The 17234-nt window shown below is 34.3% G+C and overlaps 1 protein-coding gene and 1 pseudogene across 2 annotated transcripts in view; both read right to left on the reverse strand.

The window, feature by feature from the left end:
* Window positions 1–17234, reverse strand: part of CSMD1 (CUB and Sushi multiple domains 1) — a 2624761-nt gene that overhangs the window by 1671730 nt on the left and 935797 nt on the right. The window lies entirely within an intron of this gene.
* On the reverse strand, window positions 186–8892 carry LOC130458358 (tetraspanin-3-like; annotated as a pseudogene).

Raw genomic sequence — 17234 nt, forward strand, 5'->3', positions numbered from 1 at the left:
TAAAAGTCTATATGGCTCTTTTATTTTTATCAGATTAGCATTATCAGTTTTTGAAATGTAAAGAAATAATCCATTACAAATAACAATTTTACTTACTGTAATAATTTTTACTTTCTGTAATAATTTAATTACAAATAATAATGTTCTTAAAATGTTAACAGCAGATGATCTGCTAATTACCCAGCTATATACTATATGTTCAAATGGATAACTTAAAATAATTTTGCTTTGATTCTGAAATTCTTGTAACTCATGTCAAAATTAAAGAAGCCTCCTTCACTAATCTATCTAGTTAAAAAAGGCTTGTTAATAAACTACTATTTTCAACACCTATCATGAAGATAACAGAGATGAAAGAAATGAGTAAGACAGTCTCTTCTCTCAAGGATTTTACATTATACTAGGGTAAAGAACTACACACATAGGGAGTACATATATGTAGTTGAAAGAAGGAAGAGCTCTAAGAATAGGTAGGTTTTAATGGGAAGGGATAATGGACAGGATATTTTTGAACAGGGTATCATATGGTGTGAGCAAAGCTTTGACATCAGAATTGTCAAGTTCTATTTGAGGAATGACAAGCAGAGAATTGGGGTTTGGATACAGCATAAAGTAATTTTTACATGAAAAGTGAAAGCTACCTACTGAAAAAGTAGGTTGAGGGAATATTGACAAGTATATTGGAGTGTAGGCTAAAAACAATGGATTTTATCTAGTAACTAACAATGAACCAACAAAAGTTGGGTTTTTTACTTTTTAAGTAATGAATACTTTTGAGAGTTCTTAAGAATTCACAACTGAATAAATCTCAATAGTATTAGCAGAGATAAGGAAGTAAAAAAGAAGAGCAGGATTTCCATAAATAAGTATAGTTCATCTGTTGTCTGTATGGGAAGAGCTTGATGAAGTTCGGCTAGAATAGAGAGGAGAAAGTATGTAATACATATTTTTATTTTTTATTTTTCCTGAAAAGCCAGATTTTATTTAAAAAACACTAAGGATGCCTTAAATGCAGAAGAACTAAGACAGATGCCCTAGGTTTCTAGTTTGAGACATTTTGTACAAATTCAACCAAACTAGACTACAATGCATAGGTTTAAAAGTGGACACTAGTGAAAGGCCCCCTTATGCAGTTGGCTAGGTTGTCCTCCTTGGTCATGAGCCCACTAATCGAAGCCTTCAAAGATGGCACTCCTATTGGAGGCACCTGAGTGGGTATAAGCTTTAAAGCCTAGCTTACCATGACTATCAAATGATTCTGGAATTAGATGTTTTCTAGGGGGCAGCTGGGTAGCTGAGTGGATTCAGAGTCAGGCCTAGAGATGGGAGGTCCTAGGTTCAAATCTGACCTCAGACACTTCCCAGCTGTGTGACCCTGGGCAAGTCACTTAACCCCCATTGCCTAGCCCTTACCACTCTTCTGCGTTGGGATCAATACACAGTATTGATTCCTTTAAGAAAAATGTTTTCTAGCATAGTTGAAAAAAAAACAACACATGTAGTTGCACAGGAGGACAGTTTCAGGGGCTGGTGGGATGGTGGTAAGCCACATTTCTGTGCCTATAACAGCTGTCCATTCAAGGTGTTTCTGTTTGTACAAGGTACGCATTAGCTAGGTCTACAGAGACAGAAAAGTGAGTACAGAAGCCTCACTCAATCTAGCTTCTAGTGAAGGGAAACAAGACTAAAGAGCTTAGGGGCTGTCTTCTAGGCGTAGGTCCCTCCAGTGATGAGAAGCACAATATGCTGGAGATACAGAGCATGCCCAGAAGCTGAATATCAGGGAATGTCAATGTGGCCCAAATAACATACTACTGAATATCCTGGAGTTTCTTCATAACTAAGGCTTCACAGCCCTCTAAGTAGAGTCTGCAGGATGGACCAGGCTGCCGTTGCAGCTCCAGGCAGCAGGAGGATGCCTTGCAACAACTGAGGACACTGGTTTTCTGTTTCTTTGATATAGTCTGTATTCTCCCAGTCTGAGGAACTGCAAATCCCACAATAGTGTAGTTGCTTAGTGCGTAGTCAATGGCCCGATTGGCAGCATCCGGAGAGGTTCCAACATAGGTCTTGTACGCTATCTGGATGCCCCATCAACCTCACTTTCCACCTTTCCCCTGTAAACATGGCCCCAAACCACTAGGACAACTTAAGTAATAAAAATCAACAGCAGGACGATGACAAATGTGGTGAGTCCATACTGGCTTTCTCCAATGGTGGTTCACCATCCCATTAGCCCAATGATGAAAAGAAGGGTTCTTACAGCTATGATCACCACTATGGGGATGTGTGTACACGTCCTCAAAGAAATGGTTGTAGTCACCAAAAGTGATGAAGACATAGGCTGCCTTGTAGGACAGGATGCCTGTTGTAGCCCAGAAGATGAAGTTGAGGAAGACCAGCACGGTTTTGGAGGAGGTGTTGCCACACTGGCCTATGGCAGCATGGGCTGTGACTACAGCTATACACCCTGATGCTTCACTCTGCTCTATGCAAGGGCAATGGTGGCGGCCCAGCCTTGGCCTTGTCTGCCTCTGGGAATACATATTTTTAGGAGTGATAGTGATAAATGTATGGATAGCCAAACATCAAGGGAGAGTGCCATAGCATTAATTAGAAAATTACGTAGCCTCACTCTATTCCATTAAAAAGTAAATTCCTTGGTGGCAGCAACTGTCCTCACTTTTACATTTTTATTTCTAACAATAAGCATTGTGTTTGGCACGTAGTAATTTCTTAATAAATATACATTTTATTGGTTTTACTGAATGGCATTGAGACTTGGAAGGACACTATCTCAGAAGAAAAAAAGATGTGCATTATATAGAGGGCAGTGGAAAGGCAAATGATGTGACTGCATTGGTTATAAAAATGAGGTACCTTGAAGAAAAAAAAATAGTAAAGGATGTCACCAATTTCATGACAAACTAAGTGGATTTATCATAAAAACAAAGGTTTCTGAGGATGATAATTGAATATTGATAGTACTTCACCAGTACTCTTACATATAAGTCAAAAGTGAGGAAGGTTTCTAGAATATTGGGTAGAACCCCTATGTTAAACTTGGTGAAGAACATGCACTTTATTACTAGAAGAAACTTACTAATTATGATAGAACCAGTAGAGTAATTGCTTTTTTATTCATTCATTCATTAATGTAGAGCACATTTCACTCATTTTAGCCCACTACTGACTTACTAATTCATCAAGTTTACTTCTGTTTTCTTGAAGTCTATCTCATATCCAAGTCTAGATCTAAGTAAAGAGTATGGTATTATTAATAAGTATATAAAAATGTGAAATAATTAAGTATCTAATCACCTAACTACTTAAATTGTTGATTTAAATGGGTGTTTTGGGGAGGGTTGGATGACCAGTGGAAAGCTTCACAAATATATTTTCTTATGACTGTGAACAGTAGAAATTTATCAGCAGGCCCTATCTTTGATGATAGATTTATAAATCCATTAATATCAAAATGATATGTATTTTTACCCTCCTTTCCCAGAGTCCATTTAACAATTTCCCCATGAGACATTGTTTATTGATACATGAATAAACTGTTCCTAAACAATCCAGACTCCTTGACTATTGTCACTCTGTAAAAAATAACCACTACCACAACAACAAAAAACACTATCTTCTAGGCTCCAAAGAGACATTAAGTGGTTGGAACTATACTTGGTCTTTGTCAAAGAAAATTCCATTAATGATCTCATATGAATATTTATTTCTACCACAACTTCTGTATATTGTTCCAAAAATATATCATTAGTAATTGAATAGAATACTCTAGATCTGACCTGAGAAAGACAGAATATATTATAACAGGAGAGTGTATTGTGGTGGATAATTTGTTTCCTTCATTCTGGATCTCTCTTTTTTCCCCTTCTTTCTTTTTCCTTTTTTCTTCCTCAACTCTTTTTTCAAATTAAGTTTATTTATTTAATTAATTAATTTTGAATATTTTTCCATTGTTATATGATTCATGCTATTTCTCTCCCCTCCTCTAACCTGCCATCACATAGCCAAACACTCAATTCCACTGAGTTTTACATGTGTCGCATTCCCAATCATATCCCTATCAAATGACGTGATCAAGCACTTGCTTTTCTTCTCTCTTTCTACTTCCACCATTTTTTCTCTGGATGTCGATAGTATTCTTTCTCATGAATCCCTCAGAATTGCTGTGAATCATTGCATTGTTGCTAGTAGAGAAGTCTATTACATTCAATTGTGCCATGGTATATCCCTCTCTACATACAATGTTTTCCTGTCTCTGCTCCTTTCACTCTGCATCAGTTCTTGGAGGTCTTTCCAGTTCATGTGGAATTCCTTCAGTTCATTTTTCCTTTTAGCCCAATAGCATTCCATCACCAATAGATAACACAATTTATTCAACCATTTGCCAAATTAAGGGTATCCCCTCATTTTCCAATTTTTTGCTACCACAAAGGATATGGCTATGAATATTTATGTACAAGTCTTTTTCCTCATTTTCTCTTTGGGGTATATAAACCCAGCAGTGGTATAGTTGGGTCAAAGGCAGGCAGTCTTTTAAAGCTCTTTGGTTATAATTCCAAATTGTCTTCTGGAATGGTTGGATGAATTCATAACTCCACCAGTAATACATTAACATCTCAATTTTGCCACATCCCCTCCAACATTTATTACTTTCCTTTGCTGTCATATTAGCCAACATTCTAGGTGTGAGGTGGAATCTCAGTGTTGTTTTGATTTGCATTTCTCTAATTATCAAAGATTTAGAACACATTTTCATGTGTTTATTGACAGTTTTGATTCCTTTATTGAAAATTGCCTATTCATGTCACTTGCCCATTTATCAATTGGGAAATGGGTTGAGTTTTTGAACAATTGATGTAGCTCCTTATAAATATGAGTAATTAGATATTTATAAGAAGTTTTTGATATAAAGATTTCCCCCCAATTTGTGGCTTCCCTTCTAATTTTGGTTGCATTGGTTTTGTTTGTACAAAAAAGTTTTTAATTTAATGTAATCAAAATTATTCATTTTATATTTTGTAATATTCTCTATCTTTTGCTTGGTCTTAAAGTCTTTCCTTTTCCATAGATCTGACAAGTGTATTATTTTATGTTCACCTAATTTACTTATAGTTTCTTTATTTTTATTTAAATCATTAACCCATTCTGAATTTATCTCGGTATAGGGTGTGAATTGTCAATCTAAATCTAATCTATCCCATACTGTTTTCCTATTTTGCTGATGTCATTTACCCCAAGTCTATTCCATTGATCCTCCCTTCTGTCTCTTTGTCAGGACCATATTGTTTTGATGACCACTGCCTTCTAGTATAGTTTAAGATCTGGTACAGCTAAGCCCCAATCCTTCATAATTTCTTTTTTCATTATTCCCCATGATTCTTGATCTTTTGTTCTTCCAAATTAACTTTGTTATAATTTTTTTTCGAGTTCAGTAAAAAAATCTTCTTTGTAGTTTGATAGGTATGGAACTGAATAAGTAAATTACTTTGGGTAAGATTATCAGTTTTTATTATGTTAGCTCATCCTACCCATGAACAATTAATGTTTTTTTCCTAATTGTTTATATCTATTTTTATTTGTGTGTAAAGTGTTTTGTAGTTGTGTTCATAAAATACCTAGGTTTGTCTTGGCAAATAGTTTCCTAAATATTTTATAGTGTCTAGGGTGATTTTGAATGGAATTTCTCTTTCTAACTCTTGTTGCTGAGTTATGTTGGAAATATGTAGAAATGCTGATGGTTTTTGAGGGTTTATTTTGCATCCAGCAACTTTGCTAAAGTTGCTGATTATTTCCACTAGCTTTTTAGTTGATTCTCTAAGATTATTTAAATTGACCATCATATCATCCATAAAAAAAATGATAGCTTGGTTTCTTCGTTGCCAATTTTAAATCTTCAATTTCTTTTTCTTCTCTAATTGCTACTGCTAGTGGACAGTAGGAATAGACAGACCTTGTAGACAGACCTAAATCTTGGATAACAGATGATTTATTGGGGTTTAAGCATGGAAGGGGTGGCAAGGATATCAAGTTGGAAAATGAGGACTTTAGACTGCTGTCATGAAGAGTTTGATTAGAGGTATTCAGGGGTTCAGAAGGGACAATAGATCTTCAAAGGAATAGATTTCTCCTTAACTTCTGGGTATCTACCTCTCTCCTCTCCTTTCCCAAGTCAAAACTGACTGCTCAGTTGGACCTCCAACCCTCTTTTCCTTCCTAAGAACTCTGTTTTTCCTTTCCCTTACCCCAATTCTTCCTTTAGGCAGTTTCTCCAAGAGATGACTTCTTGTCCATGTAAAAATATCTCTTCTCTTATCTTAAAGTTTTTTTGTTTAGCATATCTCATTGCTAAGAATCCCACTACATTTTGTAGTCAAATGTAGACCTTTTTTCAAAGAAAGTCTTGCTAGTTTTATCTCCCACATTTTGTAATTGCTAGATATACATTTTAATATTAGATGTATTAGTATTAGATGACCTCTAAAGTTCCTTTCAAACCAAAACATATACTCTTATGGCCCTATTAATTTTCAACATATTACATTCAATTTTATCTTATTTGTTTCAGGCCAATGATTTAGCCCATCAAAAACTTTTATGATCCTGACTCTGCCATCCAGAATGATAGGTATCCCTTCTTGTGTCATGCAATCTTCAAATTTATCTGATATACCTTATATGGCTTTATTCAAGTCATTAAAAATAGAGCATTACAAGGACAAGGAAAGGTCCCTGGGTTATTTAGCTAAAGACATTCCTTTAAGTTCACAAAAAGCCAATAATGGCTATAATTTGAGATTAGTCATTCAACCAGTTTTTTGTAATATCATCTAGGTCATATCTCCATCATTACTGAAGGGAAGTTAAAGACTGTCATCTTCCCACTCCCCATATTTCAATAGCCAACTTATACATAGTTGTGTTTTTTTATCTAAAAAATAAGATTCTTTAGTCCCAGTCTAGTTATAACTTAGTAACCATGAGTTTTTTCTACTCCTTATTATATACAAGCTACTTTACTATATTACTGAAGGTTTTGCTAACTGTAGGTAGTATGTCAAAGACACCTAGGCTTGATCCCTTTGCCCATCTTTGCAATCTTTTGAGTGATAAAGTGATAACTGAGCATTAATAGAAGCAACATTATTAAGGACCACCATTCAAGCACCAAATAACAGAATGTGATATCTGGAAGGAATCTTAAACATCATGTAATCCAAGTTTTGTTTTTGTTTTTTTTTTATAGAGAAAGCTACGAATTCATGCATTCTCTGTCTCTGATACTCATACCACAAGAGAATGATTATTTTAAATGTGTTTCAAAAGTAAGTAAATGGATTTGAAGAAGACTAATTGAAATGGCTTTAATTTTTTTTTTTTTTATAAATGTCAGGTATGGAGGAGCATAGACAAGATGGTAAAGAAAAGGTAAGAATTCACCCTACACCTCTGAAGCTCCCCTTCAAACAATTTTTTTAAATAACTAATTAAGATATGGAAAGACAAAAACTACATGAAATGGAATAAAAGTCTATAAAAATTATCAGGAAGTAGCAACAACAAAAAGAAACTTACTGTCTAAAGTTATTATGAGGTCAGAAAGATCAAAACACAAACTCAGAAGAAGAGATATTGTTAAAATTGCCATGTTTATATCCTTAAAAACAAATGTGAATTGGTTTTAGGTTGAAAAAGAATTCCTAAGGGAGCTTAAAAAGCAGCTATAATTGTAAAAATAAATGAGATTAGTGAGAAAATCATTAAAATGAGTCACTATTTTCATAAATTTGACACAAAAATAATGAAGCAAATAAGAACATCTGAAACAGAATAGTCACATAAATATTGTACTGCTAATATGAGAAAAGAAAGGAAAATGATAAGTATTGAAGGAGATTTGGTAAAAATCAGGAAATTAGTATATTTTTAGTGAAGATGTGAATTGATAAAATCATTCTGACAAAAAACAAAACAAAACTAGAATCATGTGCAAAGGGCAATCAAACTCTGATTACCCTTTGATCAGGCAATACCACTACTACATCAATATTCTAAATACATCAAAGATAGGGGGAAAGGACATATTTGTACAAAAATATTTATAGCAGCTTTTTTTTTTGTTGTGGTAAAGAACTGGAAACTGAAGGGATATACATCAATTGGGAATGGATTAACAAGTTGGGGTAAAATTATAATTGAATACTATAGCTAAATTCATGAACTCCCAGGTCAAGGAGAAAGTATTTCTTGAAGTTAGTAAGAAATAACTTAAAAACCATGGCATTGCATTAAGGATAAAATATGAGCAGCTTTTAAATTAAAGGGTCAGAAGGCTCAAAATATGATATTATTGAGGACAAAGGAAATAGGATTGCAACCAAGAATAATCTCCCTATCAAAAGTGTCTATAATCTCACAAAGGAAAATGGATATTTAATTAAATAGGTATGTTTCATGCATTCCTGATGAAAAATCTAGAACTGAATAGAAATTGTTTAAGTAGAAGACTCAAGAGAAACATAGAAAGAGAAACAGGAAAGAGAAACCATAAGAAATGCAGTAAGTTTAAACTGTATTCCTACATGGGAATATGATACTTGTAAATTCTTAAGAATTGTACTTAAGAAGTTTAAGTAGATACAAGGCATAGGTATGAGTTCAATATGACAGGATATGTAAAATATTAAAATAAAATTACAGATTGCAAAAGAGGAATGAAGTTGAAGAAGAGAGATGGAGAGGTAGAATTGTATAAGTTATCTAAAATAAAAGGCATAAAAGAGCTTTTATACTAGAGGGGACTATTTGGGAGTTTGTGAGGAGTGCTCGAATCTTATTCTCATAAAATACACCCTTAGTTGGGTTCATAAAGATTTCATTTCTCAAAAAAAAAAAAAACTGAATCAAATTTCAAAGGATATCAATACATAATTTTCAGATGAAGAAAACAATGTTATATATAGCAATATTAAAAATCACTATTTATTAGAGAATTGAAATTTAAAACAACTCTGAGGTATCACTTCATACATATAATATTAGCTGACATTACAGAAAAGGAAAAAAAAAACATGTTTGAAGGGATGTAGGAAAATTGATTCTGGGGAATAATTTGTATATATGTCTAAGGGAGTAAAAAAGAGTACATACATTTGACCCATCAATAGACTATTACATGTGTATCTCAGAGATAAAAAATAAAAAGGAAAATACCCTCTCTACATATACATATTTAAGTATTGAAATAGTATATAGAATAATAAGCACATAGATAAATGAAGATAATTAACTTTATTTAATCTAAGGGAAGGAAGGGAAGGGAATTGGGAAGATTTGATCTTAACCCCAAATTTAAATTACTAGACCCCAATAACTACTTTCTAAACTATACTAATTAATCCTTAATTACTATATTAAAATTAGGGAAGGGCTCATAGGTACAGGAACAAGGGCCAAAGGAAGTCTCACAGACTGATGTCCTCTTGGGTCTGGCAGAAGTCCCAGTAGAAATCAGTAGCAGCACACAGGAACAGGAAGGGAAGAAATTGCTTCACTCACACAGTCCACCTCTCTGAAGTGTTAACCACTCTCTCTACCACTTCCAGAAGATGAAAACATGCTTGAAGGAAAGTCCCAGTCTCCTGGCAGCTTAAAAGTCTTCTTGTACAGAGCAACTCCACTAGCTCCATCTCCTACAGAGAAGCAACTGCCTGCCAGAAACTGCCTTCTTCAGAGGTCCTAGAATCTTGGCCCTTCTTCTGTCCTGGAGGATCTCCTGCTTTGCAACAAAGAGCTAATCCTTACAACCATACATACATACATACATACATACATACATATGTATATGTATATGTGTGTGTTTGTGTATACACATATACATATAAAAGCTCTTTTTGTGGTGCCAAAGAATTGCAAATTGAAGTGATTACCATTAATCTGGGAATGACTGGAAGTTTAGTGTATTTGAAGCAGAATACTATAAGGAAAACTTGTATATAAATGGAGATTTTGAGCCTTTGGACTCCATCCCCCAGAAGTCCTTTAGTATTTCCCAAAACTCCCTTTTCCTGCATCCTGGCATTTTGCATGATTGTATTTAAGTGGCTGTAACTACTCCCTCTTCTTCTCTTGGACCTGTGACCAGGCTGAAGTGAGTCAGTTCTTTTGTTTTAGTTATTATTAATAAAACTTTATAAAATATAATATTTAGTTATTGATTATTGATTTTAAAACCCACACTTGGAAAGACTTACATGAACACTTACAAAGTGAAATGTGTCAAACCACTGTGACTGATTTTTACTTTAAAAAATCCAATAATTTAAGACAGTCCTGAAGGACTTATGACTTTTTAAACTTTCTTTTTAGTTTGTGTTTTTTTCCTCACATGATCAATATAGAAAAATGCTTTGCATATTTGCCTATGTATAATCTTTATAATATTGCTTGCCTTTTGAAGGAGACTGGAAGGGGGGAAGGAGTAAGAGAATTTATAAGTCAACATTTTTAAAATATTAAAAATATTTTACATATAATTGAAAAAATAAAATATTAAATATCTGAGAAAATATCATGTTTTTACTATGATATATGGCTTCAAACCAATTGGTCCTTTATGAAGGTTTTATTTGCTTTGACAAAGTAGAAAGCAAATAATTCAGTAATGGTAAAATCTTTCAATTAGTGGAAATCTTTTTTTTTCTTATTTCACTCTCTACAGTCATCTCTCCAGCAATTTTTCAAAGAATGACCCCAAGTACCTCTCTAAGGTTTCTATAACATAGAGAAAAGGTAGGGCTGAGTCAAGCTGGTATAGTACAGAAAGGAACCCAGGTAAACTCTCCTAAAATTCATCTCCAAAAAACTGTAAATGATGCATCAAAGAAAATTTTGTAGTATCAGTCCAAAAAGATGTTAGAATGAGACATTCCCTCCCCCTCCCCTCCTACCAAAGATATCTTAGGGAGTTGACAAGAAAAATCCTTGACAACATGGAGGGGATTAATTCAGAGCATATGCTGTAGCAAAAGTGATGGGTCTTGGGGAAAATCTACATAGGAGCAATATTGGCAATAAGACTAGCAGCAACTTTGGTAGCTCCAAGCCCAGAGACAATAAGAGGTTAGACTTATCAGTCTAATTGTTCAGAAAGAGATTATATGGGTCCGAATCCATTGTTGACAATATTTATAGATAATAGTGATTTGTAACTCCATTGCCCATAAGCATTTGTGGTTCGCAATTTCAGAGAAGAGAAATATTCATGATCCATCACAAAAGGAACTTGTCTTCCCCATAGATCCTAGATCAACTTTTCTCTATTGTAGGCAATGTATGTCTTCATTCACAATATGACAAACATGGAAATATGTATTGTATATATATATATATATATATATATATATATATATATATATATATGCAAAATAATACTAGAAAATAAATTTAAGGGTAGAGCCAAGATGGTGGAGTAGAAGCAGGGAAACCTCAAATCACCATGAGAATCCACTCCAAACAATGTTAAAATAATGGCTCAAAATGAATATTGAAGTGAAAGAGTCAACAAGGAGATGGAGTGAAGAAAATTTCATACAGAGAACAACTTGAAAGGTAGTCAGAGAAGGCCTGGTTCATTGGGGTGAGAGAAGAGCATAGTCAGCTAGGGGCTACACAAAGGAGTAGCAGTGCAAGGCCACAGCAAGACCCCCCCTCCCCACAAACACATCTACTGTTCCAGTTTTTGATTCTGACACTGATACCATACCTAAGTCAATAGCAGTGCAACCTCATGCCAATCCCATAAAATAACAGGTCTGTTTTGAGTTCCAGAATCCCAGCTCAAGACTATTTACAGTAAACTGGGCTAACCTGTGTGAACTGAGACAGAATTAGGTCTTGTCAAAGAACAAGGCAAAGTTTCAAACCCCACACCAAGGTAGTCCACAATGTGTCTGACATGATCAAGCCCAGAGCAAGACTCTAAACCCCAGCAATTGGTAACTCACAGTGCTCTGAGCTCACCAATCTATCAGTAGTCTCAATGGTAAGTGGATTACCAGTGGGAAGTGGTTTTCAGAGCTTCAAACCCATAGGCTGTCATAACACCTTAGAAGAACCAAAATTTGCAAACACACAGAAACTGAAATAAGAATAGTCGCAATGAAGAGCTGAAATTTAAGAGAAGGCTTTCCTATTGAGAGAACAAATCCCACCTTTAATATAAAGGGAAAGGGAAAGAAGAAGCCTGGGAAAATGAGCAAATATGAAAAAAACCTAAACATAGAAAAAATTTATGGTGACAAAGAACAGCAAGGACCAGACAAAGAAGGGGACAGTGAAAGCAAACCAAATACATGCATAACTTCAAAGAAAATTATGAGTTCATCTCAGTTTCTAGGACTTCAAAAATGAATTAAGAGGAAGTTCCATGGATGGATTCAAAATGGTGGAGTGATTCTCAGCAGCTTTGTGCCACCATTACAATCTTTTCTGACCAAGATTAAAATATCACCACAAAACAAATATAGGAGTGAAAGAACCAACAAGGAGACAGAGTGAAACAATTTTCTAGAAAAGAAAAACACAAAATGTAGGCAACAAACATCTAGGGCACTGGGTGAGAGGTTAGCAGATCCAGCAAGAAGCTATAGCAAGGAGGGAAGAGCAAGCCAAGAGAAAGCCACATACCCCTAAGCAACATATGATGTCCAAGGTTTAAGGAACCTATGCTTGAGCCAACATTCAGATCCTGGTATCCTGCCTGTGCAAATAGAGATATAAGACAACTCACACTCCTTGAAACTTCATTCCTGTGAAGAAGTCCAAAGCCCCAGGCCATGGAATTCTAGTCTGGTCTTGGGACAAGGACTTAATTCACACTTTGGAGTGGATGATAGTACTAAGTATTAAATACTAAGTACTGATCTTTTTACTTAAAATTCAGGGCAGAGTTCCAAAATAAGACAATCAAGGGTGTGCTTGATTGGATCACTTACACAGTGAAACCAAAAACTTGGGACTAAGCCTGAGAATATAATTTGATCAGTCCCTGACCTGATCAAGATCAGAGTGAAATCAAAAGCTTATACCTAAGCCTGAGGCAAGTCTTTAAGCTATCAGCATCTCAAGGGTAAATTGAATCAGCAGGGGGAGGGCACTCTCAGAGCTCTCAGTCCTCAGACCATCATATCACCCCTCCCCAGTCCTACCTATAAATAGATAGAAAAAAATGAGCAAACAACAAAAAGTGAACCTAACTCTAAAGAATTTTTATGGAGACAAAAATCAAGGTGCAGACACAGAAGAGGACAGTGAAAGCAAAGGAAACACACTCAAAGCCCAAAATAAAAATGTGGATTGGACACATTCAGGAAGAACTCAAAAAGAACGTCAAACCCAATTAAGAGAGTGAGAGGAAAAATGGGAAAAAGAAATGCAAGTGATGCAAGGAGAAAGGAAAGTGATGGAAGAAGAAATGAAAATAATGCAAGAAGAAATGGACCAATTGAAGAAGGAGAACCAAAAACTGGCAGAGGAAAATTAGGACTTAAAAATCAGAATTGACCATCTAGAAACTAATGAGTTCATGAAAAAAAAAACAATAAAGCAGAATCAAACAAATGAAAAAAATAGAGGAAAACATGAAATCTTTTATTGAAAAAACTGATCTAGACAATAGATCTAGGAGAGACAATTTGACAATTATTGGACTACCTGAAATCCATGATCAAGAAAAATCCTTGGATATCATATTAAAAGAAATTATCAAAGATAACTGCCAAGAGATCCTCAAACACTGAAACTGAAAGAATTCAAAAATCACATCCAGAAAGAAATCTTCAAATGACAAATTCCAGGAATATACAAGCTAACTTCAAGAGCCATCAAGACAAGGAAAAAAATGTTTCAAACAGCCAGAAAGAAACCATTCAAATACCATGGAACTACAATCAGGACCACACAGGACTTAGGGGCTTCTATACATTAGAGGATCAAAAGGCATGGAATATGATATTCATAAAAGCAAAAGATCTGAGTTTATAACACAGAGTCACCTATCCAGCAAAACTGAGTATATTCTTTTGTTTTTTTTTGGGGGGGGATGGTCATTCAATAAGATAGAAGATTTCCAAACATTCCTGAGGAATAAGCCAGACCTAAATAAAAAAAAATTGAAGTACAAACATGAGACAACAAAGAAGCCAAAAAAATGATTAAGAAAAAGAAAATTTAAGGGATTCATTAAGGTCAAAATATTCATAAGTCTACATGGAAAGAGGATTTTTGTAACTCATAAAAATTACCCATAGTAGTAGAGAAGATAGAAGGAATTTATTAATGAGTGAATTCTATCAAACATTCAAAGAAAAATCAATCCCAATAGTATAAAAACTATTTGTGAAAATAGACAGAAAAAGAATCCTACCAAATTCTTTTTTATGACACAAATTAGGTATTGTTACTAATCCAGGAAGAGCAAAAACAGAGGAAAAAAAATTTTAGACCAATTTCATTAATTAATATGGATGCAAAAAGTTTAAAGGAAATACTAGAAAGAGACTATAGCAATATATATCAAAAGGTTCTTTCACTATTACCAAGTGGGATTTATATGAGGAATGAAGGACTGCTTTAATATTAGGAAGACAATCAGCATAATTGATTATATCAATAGCCAAGAATCTAAATCACAAGATTATCTTTATAGATGCAGAAAAAGCTTTCTACAAAATACAGCACCTATTCCTATTAAGAACACTAGCAAGTATAGGAACAATTGGATCAATCCTTAAAATCATTAGTATTTACCTAAAACCATTAGCAAGTAACATCTGCAATGGCAATAAAGTATAAGTCTTTCCAAAAAGCTCAAAAATGAAGCAATGATGCCCATTATCATCACTATTATTTAATATTTCACTAGAAATGCTAAATTTATCAATAAGAAAAGAAAAAATTGAAGCAAGCAAAGTAGGCAGGCAAAGAGGAACTAAACTATCACTCTTTGAGTATGATATGTTGGTATACTTAGAGAATCAATTAAAATATCTGAAATTAATAACTCTAGTAAAGTTTCTGGATACAAAATAAATCTACACAAATCATCAGCATTTAAGAAATCCCATTTAAAATAACTCCATACAATGTAAAATACCTGGGACTTGACAAGACAAATACAGGGATTACATAAACAGGTGAACATAACTAATATAATAAAAAACAATTCTATTAAAATTAATTTACTTATTCAGTGCCATAGCAATCAAACTATCAAATTATTATCTTATAGAACTAGAAAACATAGTTCAAAATACATCTGGAAGGACAAAAGGTCACACAAACATACACACATACACAAGCACAGACATAAACACACACTGAAGAAAATAATACCTTAAAAACTGAATTTGCTAAATGGTAATAGAGGCACAAAAATGTACTGCAGAAAAAAAATCTTGAAAGAGCAAAATAGGCTAAATGGAAAAGAACTACAAAAATTGCTAAATAAAAGAATTCCTTAAGTAAAAGAATTAACTAAATAGAAGATGTTCAAAAAGTTACTAAAGAAAATAATTTCTTAAAAATGGGAATTGAGCAGATGAAAGTTAATGATTTCATGAGACACCAAGAAACAATAAAACAACAATAATATATTGAATGAAGAGAAGAAAATGTGAGATATCCCATGAAAATATTGAACTGGAAAATAGAGAGATAATTGAATAATTAATGTACTAGCTGAAAGCTATGATAAAAATTTAGCTTAGACATCATATTTCAAGAAATTATGAAAAAATTGTTTCAATATCTTATATCCAGAAGCCACAAAAAGAAACTGAAAGAATTCATTGACCACCTTGAAAAATATCCCCCAATAAAACTCCCAGGAATTTCAGAGTTCCTAGATCAAGGGTAATATATGACAAGCAACCAGAAAGAAATTATTACAGAGAAATGTGAGGATCACATAAGATTTAGTAATGTGAAGATTAGATTAACTCCCCTGCCCATTTTTAGATTTAATCACTAAAAGTGTAACATCCTACTTAATCATCAAGTGGGTGGGGGGGTCTGTGACCCACATGTGTGATAGTAGGTGACAAATTACCATCAAACTGACTGACCCCATGGCAGTCTTAAGCACAGTTTCAACTGTAATTGATGTAAAAGTGGAGGAAGACACAGGAAGTGATGCCAGAGAAAGTGTCTTTAAAAGGGAGTTACAACTTCCTGTGGGGAGATCTTGAAGAGTTCTTGAGTATTTTGTGCTTGGGACTTCTGAATGCTCTCATTCTTCAGCGTTCTGAATTTGAATTGGAGGTTGGTGAAGAGTCTGCTGACTGGACCTGAGACCTTTACTGGTGAGACTTTCCTTGGATCTCTCCCTTTGGACTAACATGTGGTGAGTGAAAAAAGCTGATGTCTTTCCTGGATTTTTTGAAGAGACTAACCTCAAGAGACACCTATCCTCTTGAGAGAGGATCCCTGCATCCTCAGGTCTTCACCTCTTAGCCTCTCCGGCTGAGCCCTACATGGATTGAATCAGGGGTCAGAGCAAAATACTTTGTGTGTAGGCTAGATATCTGACCCTATCCTCTCTCTGATTCCTTACTTCACTCTTTCTATATTTTGTAAATAAATTGTAAATACATCTCTTTGGAATTTTGCAAAATTCCTGGTGACCCTATTCTTAAATAATCCAGTCCAACCTTTATATAAAAAACACCTTATCTCTTCCTTAGAGTAGTTTCTGTGTAAAAGGAATAGAGAGCTTAGAATGTGCTATTTCCAAAGACTAAGGAGCTAGATTTATAGCCAAGAAAAACTGAACTTGATCCTTCAGGGAAAAATGTATATTAAATAAAACAGGATTTTCAAATATTTCTGATGAAAAGATGAGAAAGGAATAGAAGAGAAATAGAAAATTTGATGTAAAAACACAAGGTTCAAGAGAAGCATAAAAGGTTAAACTTTAAAGAGCAATAATAGGGATTAAAAAAGGTTTAACTGTTTATATTCCTATATGAATGATGATACAAATTTTATCACTCTAAGGCATTTAGAAGAAGTATACATATTCAGAAGGCATGGTTCACTTATGCTGGTATTATCTGTGTGTGTGTGTGTTTGTGTATGTGTGCTTTTGTGAATAGGGATATAAGAGGTGAAGGGGATAAGACATGTGGAAAGTGGGAGGGTAGATAAAAGCAATT

The sequence above is a fragment of the Monodelphis domestica genome, chromosome 1 (assembly GCF_027887165.1).
Source record: "Monodelphis domestica isolate mMonDom1 chromosome 1, mMonDom1.pri, whole genome shotgun sequence".
NCBI classification, from domain to species: domain Eukaryota; kingdom Metazoa; phylum Chordata; class Mammalia; order Didelphimorphia; family Didelphidae; genus Monodelphis; species Monodelphis domestica.